Below are 15,840 nucleotides of genomic sequence, written 5' to 3' on the forward strand. Positions count from 1 at the left end.
CGTCCGGTACAAGGCCTCTTTCACAAGAGTGGATTTATTGAAATAATTTCATTTAATTTCACCTTTGACTGCATGACCACCATCTCTAATTACAAAACACACACATTACAGTATAACCCCACCAGCCTAAGGCCCCAACACAACATCATTTACAGTCCATATTTATATTAGCCATTGGTCACTCATTATTCAATAGCTTTATCGGAAAAGGCAGCCATGACTAAATCAGTTTAGCATAGACAGAGAGAAAGCGATTTGTATTGTGGGCTGGGCAAAAACCAAAAGGTAGCCTGGATAATGGACAAGCCAGTGGGGAAATATTTGAATGATGATAAATGCTGGAACTAGTTCCATATTATTTCAGCAACTTAATACATTGTGTTTGCCTGGCTGTTCGCTAATTATAGAACACATATCAGGCCAGTGTTTTCCCCTAATGACTCTGCTACTGCCAAGTAAGTACATATTCTACCCAGCCCATTTCTAAAGAAATGTATGAAAATTGGAAACTTACTGTTGATATTCTATCCTGCAGTTTGTATAACATCAATCCATTACAAGGTTTTTCATTGATTCAGGCTGTTTCACTTTCTTTTGGTAAGTGTTTAAGTGTCAGAAGTGTTGCTGAGGAGCTTTGTAGACAATGACAGGACAGTTCTGAGAGCAAATGCAGCTTATGTTACACCCCCTTAGATGGAATGGAATTTGATGAAGACAACAATTGGATGTGACTGGTTTAAGGCATATACTTAGTGTCTCGTAATGTCTTCACATGGGGTTATGGGAAGTGGGAGCACAGAGAGGGAGGAAATGGCTGCTTAGTGGAGGCGGCCATGTTTTTCATTAGCTGGTATGAAGAGCATATGCTAGCAAAAAGTTTAGTTGGAAGCTTATCTACTTACCTTTATCTGAAACCACTCTGAATCATCAAACATATTTAAGATACTACCTCTGCATTATTCCCATAATTCCTTTCATTTCTGGCTGGCTCTCATCAAGTAAGCTGTTTACTGCGTGCACTTAGCTTCTCTTTTGAAGGGAAGCTTTCTGTAAATCTCCTTTTGTGTCACTGATATAATGCAGCAAATCGTTTTATTTAAAACCGCAGTGAAATCATTGCATTTGTAATCCCTTTGAACCCTATACCTTAAAAAGACATTATTATTGTAAATAAACATCACTGGCACACTAAGCCTTTTGCTCTCCCCAGGTCACAGGTACTGTAAGCTAATCTTTGTCAAATTCCACTAGTATGGTATCTATTTGCGTTTGGTTATTTCAAGTCAATTAAGTCACTGGAAAGCCAAAGAAAGGTCATTTTAAAAGCTAGTATAATCCATTTGTCTTTTCAGCATGGGGGAAAGTCTAAAAGAGGAACTGTGAAGTGCATCTCCACTCATACAGTAGGCTAGAAATAGTCCGCTGCAGTGCTGATTAATAATATAAAGGGCTTCCAGTTTAATTTAACAACACAAAGGTCCCTTAAAATGAATAACACTTAGGATGTATCATAATTGCAATCATATTATTTCTGTTTAAAAAACATATGATGAGAAATGAAATATACTAAGTCACTCAAGTGATATCAGATCATATATATCAATACATGGAAAAATTAAGCTGCTTATCTTTGTCAAACACAACCCTTTGTAACAACTTCTTAGATGTCAGCATTCTTGCTCTTATTAAAATGTGCTTGCTTGCAAGAAGTTATTAAAGGAAAAAAATCAATAGGGGGAATGGATTAGTGAAGGCAAATATCTATTATCTGCGATGGGTAAACGTTAATCCACACATGAAAGTGTTTGGTGTCTCGCCTAACACTGTGTGACAGCCACATAATGGAATCCCCCTGAGCGTCATCGCGTAAAACTTACAAGCCAATGTCATCTTTTGTCGGGCCCTGCTCCGCTCCCGGTCTCTTTACATGGCTGAAATTTCAGTCTGGGCCAGTAGGGATTTGAGAGCAAAGCTGGTATCTGCTCCTGGAACAAAGCCACCCATTTTTTCTTGTAAGACTCAGATTCATCTGGCTACACGCCACATCACTTCCCCAGCCAGTCTCCTCTCACTCCTCACACACACACAGACGCACGCACGCACGCACGCACGCACGCACGCACACACGCACGCACACACGCACACACACCTTTCATTACATCTTAATGAAACACATTGCATTAGTGCAGGCCCGACTTATCCAGAAAATAAAAGGCCAGATTTATCCAGAAAATAAAAGGAAATACGTTAAAATGTGGGTTTAAGAGGGTAGATGATACACAGTGTGTGTGTCCAGGAAAAGGTTAAATTACACATGGAAACTATTTATACTCAAGCAGGATCATTCCCATTCTAGGTCTTGTCGCCAGTGACTGCCAAGTCTGAGATAAGTGCGTAGCAAATCAGAGAATCAGAAAGCCAAGACAACGAAGTGGGCCTTTTCATCAGATTTTTTTAACTTAACCTAAAAACCTCAAGAGAACTGATTAGAAACTATTAGCATGCCTTAGCCCACTTATGCACTCTTTGACCTTCTGCATTTTCTCGGATAGGCATTATCCATATCCCAATACTCATGCAATCTTCAATGGAAATACACAATTGGCCATTCATAATTAATGAATTGATGTACTAGCCATACTCAATAATCGTCTGTTTGATATGGTATATAGTAATATAAAAAAATATCAGCAAACCTCAACTTGATGCCTCAATGATGCAAATTGCACTGTTGGCTGAGATTTCGGTTACAGAACAATAGGTCAGCCAGAGATGAAAAACAGAACATGTTTAAATTGCGTATTTATTTTCTCTTCCTACACCTCATGCTTTATTTTTCACATAACATATGTGTAATTTGCAGAGCTGACTCTGCTGTCTGCGGTTGTCTGCGACATGGCAAATCAATTTCACCAATTTGCAGGTATCAGCCTGCACTGATTTGTAATGGAGGAAAAATATTTTCCAGACCTCAGCGAGAATTAGTACCTCTCAGACATGGGCTCACATTTGAGTAGTTTCATAGATTGCAGTGATTTCAGTAAATGTCAATGACTTATTTTTGTTACTGAAATCATTATCAAGATACAGTATTGGGCCCACAAAAGATTATATGCTCAGCTCATGCATGTTATATGTCTCAATGACCTCTGTGTCCTTGCTTGCACTTTTGCATTGGTAGACATCTGATAATCCATCTAATGCATCCATGCTGGCAAAAATAAGCTACTGTTCAAAAAAGGCTGTTACATTAATAGAAGGCCATTACAACATATTGAACAAAGAGTACAAAAAGTGTCCATGATACCATATTCCAGGTAATATTTCACTGTATGAGAGTGTGTGTATCTTTGTCATGCTTACTCAAGGTTGAATTGTTAAATCCCTATAGATAATGGGATCCTCTCTCCCTGGTTCCCCTGTTCAGCACTCTGAGCAACTGTCTCTCCTTCATTCCCCAGAAGCGGTAGTATGGAGACCTGCCAAGCTCTCTGTCTCTCTCTGCTTTGACACGGTAGTGAAGACCCCCGCTGTGTCTGAGACTCCATGAGAATCCATGACAAATGGGCTTCTACTTCCTCTCTGATCTGGAAGTTAACAGTTTTATTTTTTGTTTGTCATGGTTGGCTTGAAGCACACATACAGTACCTACAGTATGACGACAACATAAGAGAGCATATAAACGGCTTTTGGAAAGTTTCACTCTTTGAAATCTGGCTGTATGGTACTGACTATGCAAGTGCATATCATGAAGTATTGAAATAGATTTAGGAAATCCATAAATGTTGAGATCAAGGAGCTGCCCTGGTCACTGAGGAGAATATCAAAGGGATTCTTGATTTTGGCTCTGAGAACCATTTTTTTTTGGGGGGGAACTTTCATCTACATCACCTTGGATTTTAAATCCTACTCCTCACAACCAGATATGAATCCAGTGGTGGGGTCCTAGATTTGGCATGGGCAGTGGTTAAGGAATGCATGCATAAAGCACTTTGATACCGTATCATGTGTCCAGGAAATGAGAATCAGAGGTTCTACAGGAAGAAGGGATGGACAGAATCAATGCTCAGACCATATCGACAGCGCACAGAACAAATATTCCCATAATTTGATTCTAATGCCTCCGCAGCTGCTGCTGCAAGCCAAAGACCTGGCTGGCCTGTGAAGAGAGAAAAGGCTGGGAAAACAACAGCTCTTTGTCAGATACAGACAGAGGCATGGGTGCTGCAGTACTCCTTTTTGTAGCCAGTGTAAGACTCTGACAGCATCACGGTCTATAGATACTGTATGATACAAAACAGCACTTCTATCCAGAAATACCCTGAAGGTGCAGTGTGACATCTACAGTATGATGAGATCCACTCTCTTTTCACCTGAGCCATACTGATGAAGACACAGGAGCCGGTGATCTTCCTCACACTGCTCCACACCTCACTTGTGTTGTTGTCCTGCAGGCTGTCCTCCATCTTCCGCCTGTAGGTGTGCCTGCTCTCCTTCAGCTTCTCCTTGAGCTTCCTCTGCACCCACTTCAGTTCTTCCTTATCACCAGACCTGTAAGGCTCTCTTCTTGTCGTTGAGGAGGGCCTTTAGGTCACTTGTAATCCAAGGCTTGTTGTTGGGAAAACACCACACCCTTCTAGTGGCAATGTGAAAGACCGTCAATGTCCTCCCCATGTGACTCACAGAGAACTTCCCAGTCTGTTGTCTCAACAATCCTGCAGAGCCTCATCAGCCTCCTGTGTCCACCTCCTCACAGTCCTAGTGGTCACAGAGTGCTGTTGGACTAGAGGCTCATACATGGGCTTGAGGTGGACTAGGTTGTGGTCTGTCTGTCTGTCTGTATAACAGATCCAGTGTTTTGTTCTCCCTAGTGGGGCACTTCACAAACTGGGAGAACGTTGCCAGTGTTTTTGTCCGGGTGACATGCTTAAAATCCCTGGAGATTGCAATGAATGCGTGGGGTGCTGGGTCTGTAGTCTCGTGATAACAGCGTGCCTGTCCCTTAGCCTATCCTTTTATCTACCCACCCAATGGAGCCTGCATGATCCAACCTGGATGCTCTTCTCTGTCTTCCATATCTTCTCTCCAATCCCCCTGTTTACATATCAGCTAGGTGATCCACTCCAGATGACTGGGCTACTGCAGATCACAGTGTTGTGTACATTGGCTCTCGAAAACGGTCATAAATACTTAATGCACAATTAGTTTCACCCCAACAATCTCATGTATGCTGCCAGGAAAAATGTTACGTTTTCCCTGCAGCTATTTGCTTATGCAATCTAACCGCCAAGTCTAATGCTATTGTTTGTAACTTCTTACTCCTCTCATGCCTGCCTCCACCATTTTCCCACTCAGTCTTCTTCTCATGCACAGCACTGTTATTGACAGCAGAATGAAGCGTCTCAATGGACGTTGAAGAACACCATCAAGCTGAGCTCTGTACTTCAGCAGATGTGATGGTGGGCTAGTTTGAGTCTTTGATACCTGTTCTAACCACGATGATCTTTACACATTATGTTGATACAATCAACCCCCATGAAATCTGTTAGATATCAGGCCCCTTTCATATTTCTTACATGGTATGGAGGTGCTTTGAAGCTGTGTTATAACACAGTTGTGTCTGCACCAAACTCTAATAATGTGAAGGATATCCATTCTCTCTGGTGACTAAACTGTGGGAGAGTGAGTGCTTGATTGTGTGACCCTCTGACCATTACCTAGGTGCATCTCTGTAGCCTGCATCTTTATGCAGCCTTCCACTCCAAATTCCAAGTGAAACTCTAGTGCTGGAGAAGAGCCTAAATAAACATTCCAGCACTAGACAAAAGAAAGGGTAAACTTCAGTAAACAAATAAGCAGGGCTATCATTTTGGCTAACACCAGAGCTCTGTAATAAAAATGCCTTCATCTGTGAAATTACCCATCCATGGTCTTACACCTGATATAAATCAGATGGTGAAAAATTCCCACCTCCTGTTGTAATAAGTATCTTCTCCTCTTCAGCTCCACATTATGCAAAGATCAGACATTTCTCCCACATTCTTTTGCAATATCCTTGTGCGTGCCAACACAAAATTACACACAAGCAAAAATGTACACCCTATATTTCTCCTGTGGTGTGACTTTTTTTTGTACAATGAGATTTTGACATTTGCTTTGACATTTGGGGCAAGACCATTTAAGATGATTTCCCCAGATAGCTATAATACCTTTTGAGGAACACCCAGTAGAGATCATTTGGTTAGTTTGAAGCCTTTGTCGGGCACTATAGGCCCATCTCCTCAGAGAGAAAATTCCCAAATGTTATTGTGTGTGTGGATTCATGCAGGAATAACAGCACGTCAGAGATGGATTGTGTAACAATAGTGCAAGATGAGAGAGGTGTAAAGGTGGGACAGTAGAGGAATAACATAGTGTATTGCTATGGCTATGCCATGCTTATCTGCCAAAGCATCAACTGTGAGGAACAAATGCCTCTCTATGTGTGGGCTCAATTTCATCACGCTTCTTTCAGTGGCACTCGTTTTTCCTTCTTCACAATGGCCTCATATTGGAAGATAACCTTGAGGAGACAGTCTATCAATCTAGCCTGTCAAATTTAAGAGAATGAAATTAAAGTCCACTTTGAGTAAGTACACAAAAGTCAGTACAACTTTAGTGTACTTTAAATAAGTATAGAAAAACATGAATATATTTTAAACATATTAATTACTGCTTTAATCTATTTTTAATACACTTAAGTATACTTTTTTGGGGAAAATCATGACTAATCTCCAGGCAGTCATCCTGTTATATATTTTTAGATCCTGTCTGTGCCCTATGTACATCAGTAGCGATCAGAGTAGACAAATATTCTGCAGTGACCAGGCATAATCGTGGTAAAAACAGCAAAAATGCCTCTGAATTCTGCAGCTGCAGACTGAGTTTACCCGGGGTTGATATCAGGGTGTTTAAAAATCCAGAGTATGCTTGCCTAAATAGAATTGGCTACATTCTGTGTTTTTCAAGTCACATGGACCAATTAAATTCAGTCACATCCTCTCCTGATGGCAACTGACAGACAGTCTGGTCAACACGGTCAACAATATTGAGCCCAGTGCCAATTTTGTTGTCATAAGCAGCTGGGGGTGAGGGGTGCCACTTTGAATTGTGATACCATATGGGGTGCTAAAATGAAATGAGACTCTCATATACAGACTCTCATATACAGACGTGAAAAGCCTGTGAATCTGTCCTCTGTACAGTAAATTACATTCGGCTGTCTGGACACATCATATATACTATATGGAAACATGGAACAATGGCTAGTGATGTCTGTGTTGCAGAGATTTATGGTTCTTAGATTTGTGGTTCCTTTGATAACAACGGCTGCTCCAGTGTAGTGGCTGGTTAGATGGGAGGATCAAAACTACACTTGGTTGTCCCGTAAAAAGTGTCAGTACAAGGATTGATATGCAATGTTTAGCAATGAGGGTACTGTAGCTATAGTAGCTTACAGTAGTTGGTATGATAGTTTGTTGTAGCTGCATACAGTGGGTGAGTTGTACAGTATGCATGATATTGGCATATTTTTATTTCAAGGTGGTTGTCGCAAAATGTGTTTCCCGAAAACAAAAGAACTGATTTTCAAGATACTTGAATTCCAGTTCAAACAGCCCAAGTGAAAAATTTAATGTGTACTTAATATACCTCAAATATATTAATGTTTTTCTATATTTATTGAAAGTATACTTAATTTGTACTGATGTTGAACTTCCATATATTTATTGAGAATCTACTTGAATATACACCCACCAAGAATTTTATTCGGAACACTATACTAATACTGGGTAGGGCCTCCCTTTGTTCTCAAACCAGCCTCAGTTCTTCATGGCATTGATTCCACAAGATGTTGGAAACATTCCTTTGAGATTCTGGTCCATGATGACATGATTGCGTCACGCAATTCCTGCAGATTTTTCAGGTGCACTTTCAAGCTGTGAAACCCCCGTTCTACCACATCCCAAAGGTGTTCTATTGGATTCAGATCCGGTGACTGGGAAGGCCACTGAAGAACACTGAACTCATTGTCATGTTCATGACATGTTCATGTTCATAATGTCTGAAAGTTAGTTATCAAATATACTTATTTAAAATATATTTTCATTTCATTTCTGCTCATTTGTATTTCAGTAAATTTCCAAAAAGTACATTATTTTCAATCCAATATACCTCTTGAAAGTATGTTTTTATTTAACCAGACAGTTGACCTGGCCAAGGGCAGCTCAGTAAAAAAAACACAACAGATAGTCCTGCTGAAAAGCATAGACCAGCATGTCACTGGCAAGAACATCTTATGCTGGTTTGAGCAGTTTTTCTCTTATGCTGGTTTGTGCAGGGTTGGAATGTCATTTGAAAATCTAGAAAGCACATGGTGACAACAGTGCAATTAAATGTATACATTTATTTCACTTCAGAAGAATGTCACATTCAACTTTACATATATCTTGGTCATCTTAGGCCATGAGTAAACCATCTCAGCAACAGCTTTGAACAAAAACAATTTGTAGAATATCCTGAAAAAATCCCAATAAACAATATGTAATGAAGTATGTTCAGAATAAAATGTTACATATTACCCAGCATTCCTATCTCAAATGTAAGCTTTTGTTAACAACAAAGCTTATAGTTTGGTTATTTATTGGATTCAGTGCTCATTTTGAGATTATGTATTAACTGTGCTCCCCTTCAGTTTTGTATACTTAGATTCTTAGACTTAGATTATACTGTTATCCCTTGTGTATTAAGTTGCTAATCATAAATGCAAAAAATGAGGACCATAATTAGGACCAAGATAAGGTATGCATGTACAAGTCAGAAGCCTATGGGCCTCCTTGCTTGGTAGGGGACCTTCTGCAAGAGTTAAAGAGTTACAGAGTTACAGAGTTGCATGGTTCCATGGCATGCCCCTCTCAACCTCAATGGAACTTCATGTGTTAACAAATGTTGAATATTAAAAGTAATATTAAAAGTACATACTGTAAATACCAATGCATTTTCTATCTAATTTAAGTGTACTTTTAGTATACACAGAAATATGCTAGTGACACATTATGAATTATTTATTATAATATATAGTATACTTTCTTACTATTTGACCGTCGCTTTGAATATGACATTACATTACAAGTGTGTTGAAAGTACATTTCATATTATAAGTATACATATGTCAAGTATACTTAATATGCTTAAAACCTACATCATTTACAATTTTAGTATATTAAATACAACTTTAGTACAATTTAAGCTGGGCCATTTTAATATCAATCAATATACATTAGTATATTTAAACTCAAGTATACTAGAAATATAATAGTTAAGTATACTTTTAGTATATATTTTATATATTTCGCTTGGGAGGAGCAATAGCCATTTTAAAATCCCTTCCAATAACAAACATGAATGTGAGAATGTTTCAAATCTATAAACCATCTACAGTATAATGTGACTAAGCATGCTTTATTGCACTGTTCACATGCCCTATATTCCCTCCCCATTGTTTCTGAACGGATCTCTTTCTTCTCTGTAACATGTAGATTACCTGAGTGGGTGGCTACGAAACACATAATAAAAGTGATCTTTTTTCTAGTAATCTAATCATAGTCAATACACTTTATTAAACAATATTACAGTCCTCAAACAGTAAATTGAGTATGAGAGCTGGGGTGTGATGAGGAGGTTAGAATGTGATGAGAGGCTTGTAATGGCGTTAAACTGTTCTCACTGAAGTGGTTTTGTCTGCAGTGTAGTGGTTCTATGATGAGACAGACATGAGAAGAGAGCCCCACTCAGCATACAAGCAGGCCATGCAGACACTCTAGCCCAGACAGGAAGGCCCTGTGTCAGGCAGTGTTGAGCCCTCAGACAGGGCCACTCACTGTGGTTCTCTCTGGGAGATGGGCAGTAGGCATGCAGAAGGTTGGGGAGATGTTTTGTGGAATGGACAAATTGGTAGGATTTGAAGGCCTTATTTAAAGAGATAAAAATGTAGTGTGAAGCATGTAGTTAGTTAGACTTAGCAGGAAATTCATAATCATTGGCTTTCCGCAGTGGCGGGTGATGCATAATTTTGTTTTGTTCAAAGTATTTTTATTGACACAAAAACATTGGCATTTCCATTTTGAGTCTAATTTTTTCCTTTTTTCTTTACAAACAAAACATCCCCATGTCCCACCACCCACTTCCTCATCCACCCTTCCTTACCCCCAAACAACCCCCCCAATACCCCCATGTTTTTTTATCATGTAGACATGACTAGCAGAAGATACACTCAGTGCTGAAAAAATAAATAATAAATGGGTCAGACAGTACAACTTTACCCTCAAAGCTGTCAGATATGATACATCCAAATCATATAATGCAGATTTTGGAACTCTCTGGTTTCTATTCTAATCAAGTGACTCATTTAACACACATGTTCAGTGTGATATCATGCATACAGTCAACAGTATTCAACTCTATTCAGTAATCCATGTGATTGCATAACACCCAACAAAGACATTTGGCTATAAAGAAGACTGATAAAGATTGATAAATACGGACCAATCCCATGACATTACCTTTATGACACCTTGAAATTCAAAGGCAGGCTTACAGACAATGGGATAGGAGGAGAAGGGCAAAAATCAGCTGGCAAAACATTTTCCGTCTTTTGGAATTTAACATTTTTGGTTGCCCAGAGATTGCATCTAGGCTTGACAGGGAAGGGCAGACTGACTGTCTCACAGTCCATAGCAAACAAACCTATCATTTAGTTAAAGGAAGTAGAGAGAGTGCAGTCTGTAGAATGGAGAACTCCTTCAGAGTTGTGATTGATTAGAGTTAACCTTGTCAAGAGTTAGGGTTATGGATCAGTAGAAAGGGGACGTAAATCATTTCCAAGTGCTCCTAAGTACCACACTTGTTTTTTTTTTCTTCTTCTTACAGATGCTGTAATTTTTGTCCAGAATATCTCTTCATCAATTCTCCACTCCAGGGTAGCCTTTAAAAAGCTGTTTATAGGAAAGCATATGGAGCAAATCTTGTTATATCCTTACTGAGGACAACAGTGCCCTCCTTTGATTGTTTGAGGCAAAGACAATGTACCCATGTGTCTATAACAACCTACACTGGCAAACGGAATGCCAAGGAAGAAATACTGTGAAGCATCTCTATGACAGATACAGTATAAAAGGTGCAGAGCTGTATACTACGTAAATTATTTCAAAATGCTTCCCTGCACTAGTTGTCTCTCCAAAACATTGTTTGTTTCAATGTTTTTAGAGATGAAAAGACCAAACTGTGCAGAGACTAGTTTGGCTATTCAAGATATTCTGTCAACCCCTCTGCACTTGTGCAAAGAAGCAATGGACCAGTAAACAAATTGAAGTCTTTTTAACCTAAGTTTCAAACATTGCAGAATGAGGTGTTTTCTTCTGCAAGCAGAAAACAGTTTCATCTTTCAGAATAATGTACACATCGTCTAAGCCACATTGACAGGAATTGTGTGACAGCAAGCTTCTTCTATGCATGCTTTTGACATTTGATCCAAAGAACAAAAGAGAAAATACCGCAGAGTAAGTTGTCTTCCAGACATATGACAAAGAACATATAGTGAAGTCACAGGAGAGTGAGTGAGAGATGTGGTGTTCAGTTGCTTGTCTGGCCTGTTGTCCTTGTCATCACTATGGCTTTGGGTGTGTGTGATTAACTGGGTTGGAGAGTATACACCACAGGCCTCTTGTTAGTTGCACTGCAGCAGAACAAAGACATCATTCTGTTTAGACTTTTAATATGCCCTGATGACGTGGGCAGTGTGGTAAAGTGTCCAGATAGGCCACTCTATTGAAGTGTTAAGCCATTAAAAATAATGAGCTTTTTTCCCCTGTGGAACCATTCTTATTATAGTATCTACCTCTCTCACGGGTGTGGAGTGCTCGTTTTAGATATTAGTGAAATAAAGGCACTGGTCACAGGTATGTCCGTGCTTTACTTGACCATTGGACCCAGTCGAAATTTTCCAGACCACTTAACTGTCCTAATATAAAATATTAAACCCTGCTATGATTTGTACTTATTCTTAATGGTAATCAAACTGGTACTTTTTCTCTAAGTAACAACAATTCCCTCCTTGATTGGCAATCTTGTACAAATTTCTTACCTCATCCATGATGAAAACATCTGTGTTGTTCTTCCTTACATAACCTCAAATGACTTGTACAGTACATGGCCAAAAAGCATGTCTCTGCGTTTCTGCACAGTTTTTTGTGCTAAGCAGCCGTAAAACACAGTGAAGATCATTGAGCAAATGGCAAAATCCCTTAGCAATAGCGATTGTATTCTTCTGTTAATGTGTGACAGTCTCACACCACAGTCTCACATTCATGTATGAAACAATATCAGAGAAGCAACCAGACTTTTTTTCTACTGGACCACATTTACCCACAGGCTGTTGGCGCATTCCAATAAACCCCATGGGTCCCCCACTAAACCCCCCATATCTCTCCCTGTTTGGACCGTGCCAGTACTGACACCATGCCACACAGTCAAGTGGAGCGGTAGCACGGTTGGGATTGGACCACAATTGTAATCCCCCCCATATACATGTATCACATGCAGCTGTTACAAATGGACACTTTAGACATGTAACGCAATACCTAAAAATGACCTCATTCAGTCCTACTCAGTCATAGTCAGAGCTGACACAACTCCCTTCAAAACACTTGGTGCATATCTGACACTACAGTATGACATGTAATGGGGTGCCAAGGGTGTCAATGACGCAGTTGGCAGTGGAGAAGTTCTCATCTTGTGTGGTTTCTAATAGAATTTGATATACTGTAGTCATGGTCTGACATGATTTGACATTGACACAGGGTAAATGCTATGCTAACACACAGTATCAGATACTGGAGGCTCAGTATATGAATCAAACATTCCTCACAGGAACAGTCCTGACCTTGAATTGACAAATTGATTACGTATGCTAGTTATCAGATACTAAAGAGGAAAATAGTACTACTGTTCTCCACACCCAGGATATTATAAGCATGTGACAGCTGAATCAACTGTCATAGGTTGTGTCATAGCTCTGTCATGGTTGGTATGGCAGGGTACATTCACTGATCATTTACACAGACCCTCTAGACCAGTGTGTGATGAAATTATCCCCTCAATCACCATGCAACTCATATCATGATAAGGAAAAAGGCAAAATTAACAATCACGTTATTTAGGATATTTGTATAGGATTCCATACCCAATCTAAATAGAATAGCTGAAGGAAGAGTGTCTGATTAAAATCAGCACTTTCTATTACCAACATTCTCCATTACCCAAGAAAAATACACAATAAACCACAGTAAAGTGCCATCGCCATCTAGTGGTCACAAGAGTCAGTTCTGCACATAAATGATCTGTAGTATTTACTGTACTGTACAGCAAAGCTGTTGTGAAACATGTCTACACAGGACCAAAGTATACTCTAGGCCATGCAATGATCTATCAATCGAGCTGCCAAGATATCACAAAGTGCTCTCTCAAGCTAATGTTCTGCTATGACTCACCAATCTGGAGACCTTTTTGGACTGCTAGCATCCTCAACTGTGTGTTGTTATATATATTATTATCCAAAATTGAACTGCAAACTTTTACAAGCATGTTTTGTCGACCGCCTACCCAAATAGATATCGAAAACTTGCATTGTTGTAATTTGTCCTCTTTACGCACACGTTGTACAACATTGCCATTTTTCTGAGCAGGTGGTTGACAAAATGTGCTCTAAAAGTTTGTAAAAGTGTTCTTCAATTTAGGACCATAACATATCTCACGTTACGGAGTTGAGGATGCTAGCAATCCAAGAAGTTCTCTAGATTGGGCATATCAGGGCTACAGTAAGGTTACCTAGGCTAGCATTTGAAACCTGACTGTGTGAAGGCAGTGTCAGCGTGGAACTAAAATACAGTGCCCTTCATAAGTATTGGAAACAGGAAGCATTTTGTCTTCTTTTAGCTCTATACTTCCAATAGTTTGAAATAAAACAATTACTATGAGGTTAAAGTACAGATTCTCGTCTTTAATGTTTTCTTTTTTCATATTGGTTTCACCATAGAAATAACACCCATTTTTATACATTTGCCAACCAGTGGTTATACATCGACTCTACAGCTCCTGATGTTTTTGAGTGTCATGGCCCATCATGTTTTGCGGCTGTACATTTTGTGATGTACCTTTGGGTAACTTTGTAGGGTTATGCTTATGGACACTTATTGTTAGTGTGGCTAACTATGATTGGTGCCTATTTGTGATGTGATGATTGTGCCTACCGTGGTTGAGGAGATTTCTATATAGGGTTTGCTGTGAGATTGCACTCAGTAAATCAGTAAATAACTGACTAGAGCGCAAGACACAAGTGATGAGAGTAATGTCCTGCATCTGTCTTTATAGAAAGCCATTGCATAATTAAGGTATGGCCTACCAGTTGTAACATTTGACTCCCTGTGGCAGTTGACATTTAGATTGATAGGTGAAGAAGTTATTAATAAGTTGCATTATTGGGCTAGACTCGTAGGAAGTGAGCATTGGAAATACATCAGGGTAACAGAACATGTGGACAATTGACATTGGCATGTGGTATAAACAAGAGTGCCTCTGTAGAAGAAAAAACAATAACATTGGTAAGGGAGCTGGCATACTGTACTGTATGTAGTGCTGATGTATAACTGATGGTTGGCAAAGGAGCAGCTGGAGACAGTTTCGAGACACACTTTTCCTGATGAATTACCGACGGAGGCCCAATGAGAAAACAATGCTACATGTATGCAACGTAAGTGCATCAGACAGTTCTCGTAGTTTAGATGTAGTGACGACGTCAATCTGATCCATGTGTGCTGTCTGGGATGTAGTGTCTCGTCTAAATGCAATTTAATCTACCTGGACCTATGGTCGTAACTTTACACCAAGCATCAGTTGACATATGTTCCATAGAGTAACCTCGTCCCATCAAGGCCATGTGAGTCAAAACTGCATTCTACAGTCAAGCAGGACAAAATAATATATGTCAAGCAATGCAAATGACACAGACACAAGTTATTCTATTGTATATCCAGCAGAGAGCAGTGTTGTCCCAATTCAAGAATCTGTCATCTACTGTATTTCCCTGGAGGGAAAATAAACAACTTTCAAAATCATGGCCAAATGTGATTTGATAATATAATGTTGTTAAGGACTTTTGACTGTCACCACATGTACAACACTGTGCTCTTGAAGCGCATCGTTGTACGCCAGAGATAGATGGTATGTCATACAGCTTGTCATTTGAACATCAACACATCCTACCCAACCCTTGATACTGTAGGTTTGAATACAGACACAAAAACAGATTGCTGCACTGTAAGTATGATGGTGTAATGGAATGCCAAATGAAGCTGAATCTATAGCCTGGCCATTTCCATTAAGTTGAATGTTTTTCATGGTTAACATTAATCATTAGTTGCTTTTATAAGGATCCTCGGTGCAGGACTGTGCTTTTCAGCGCGGTCATTAAAGATGTCTTTCAGAGCCCAGCCCAGCTCATCTGACTTCTCTATAGCCAGAAGAGTCAATGTGGACTTCAGCACAGCTTGGCTTCACTGGAAAACAGCTTTCGGGGAGTTCATGTTGTGATACAACCCGCTTCCTTCCAAATCATTAGATTAGCTTTTTTTTTTTTAAAACCAAGGCTAGTTTTATTTTTTACTCCAGCACAGAATCAAAGTAGTTCTTCAGGGATTACAATATCTGGTTTCATTTAATGTACAAAGCTATCACTGTGCAATGAGCCCT

The 15,840-nt window shown here is 39.5% G+C and overlaps 1 protein-coding gene across 1 annotated transcript in view; it reads left to right on the forward strand.

Annotated features, from left to right (window-relative positions):
• Nucleotides 1-11,058: 11,058 nt before the first annotated feature.
• The window catches only part of irak4 (interleukin-1 receptor-associated kinase 4), a 124,174-nt gene continuing 119,392 nt past the window's right edge, over nucleotides 11,059-15,840 (forward strand). Inside the window, exon 1 of the mRNA XM_083665982.1 lies at nucleotides 11,059-11,062. The gene's annotated coding sequence lies outside the window, so the exon portion shown is untranslated. The remainder of the gene's footprint in view (nucleotides 11,063-15,840) is intronic.

The sequence above is a fragment of the Argentina silus genome (genome assembly GCF_951799395.1).
Source record: "Argentina silus genome assembly, chromosome: 3".
Lineage (NCBI taxonomy): Eukaryota > Metazoa > Chordata > Actinopteri > Argentiniformes > Argentinidae > Argentina > Argentina silus.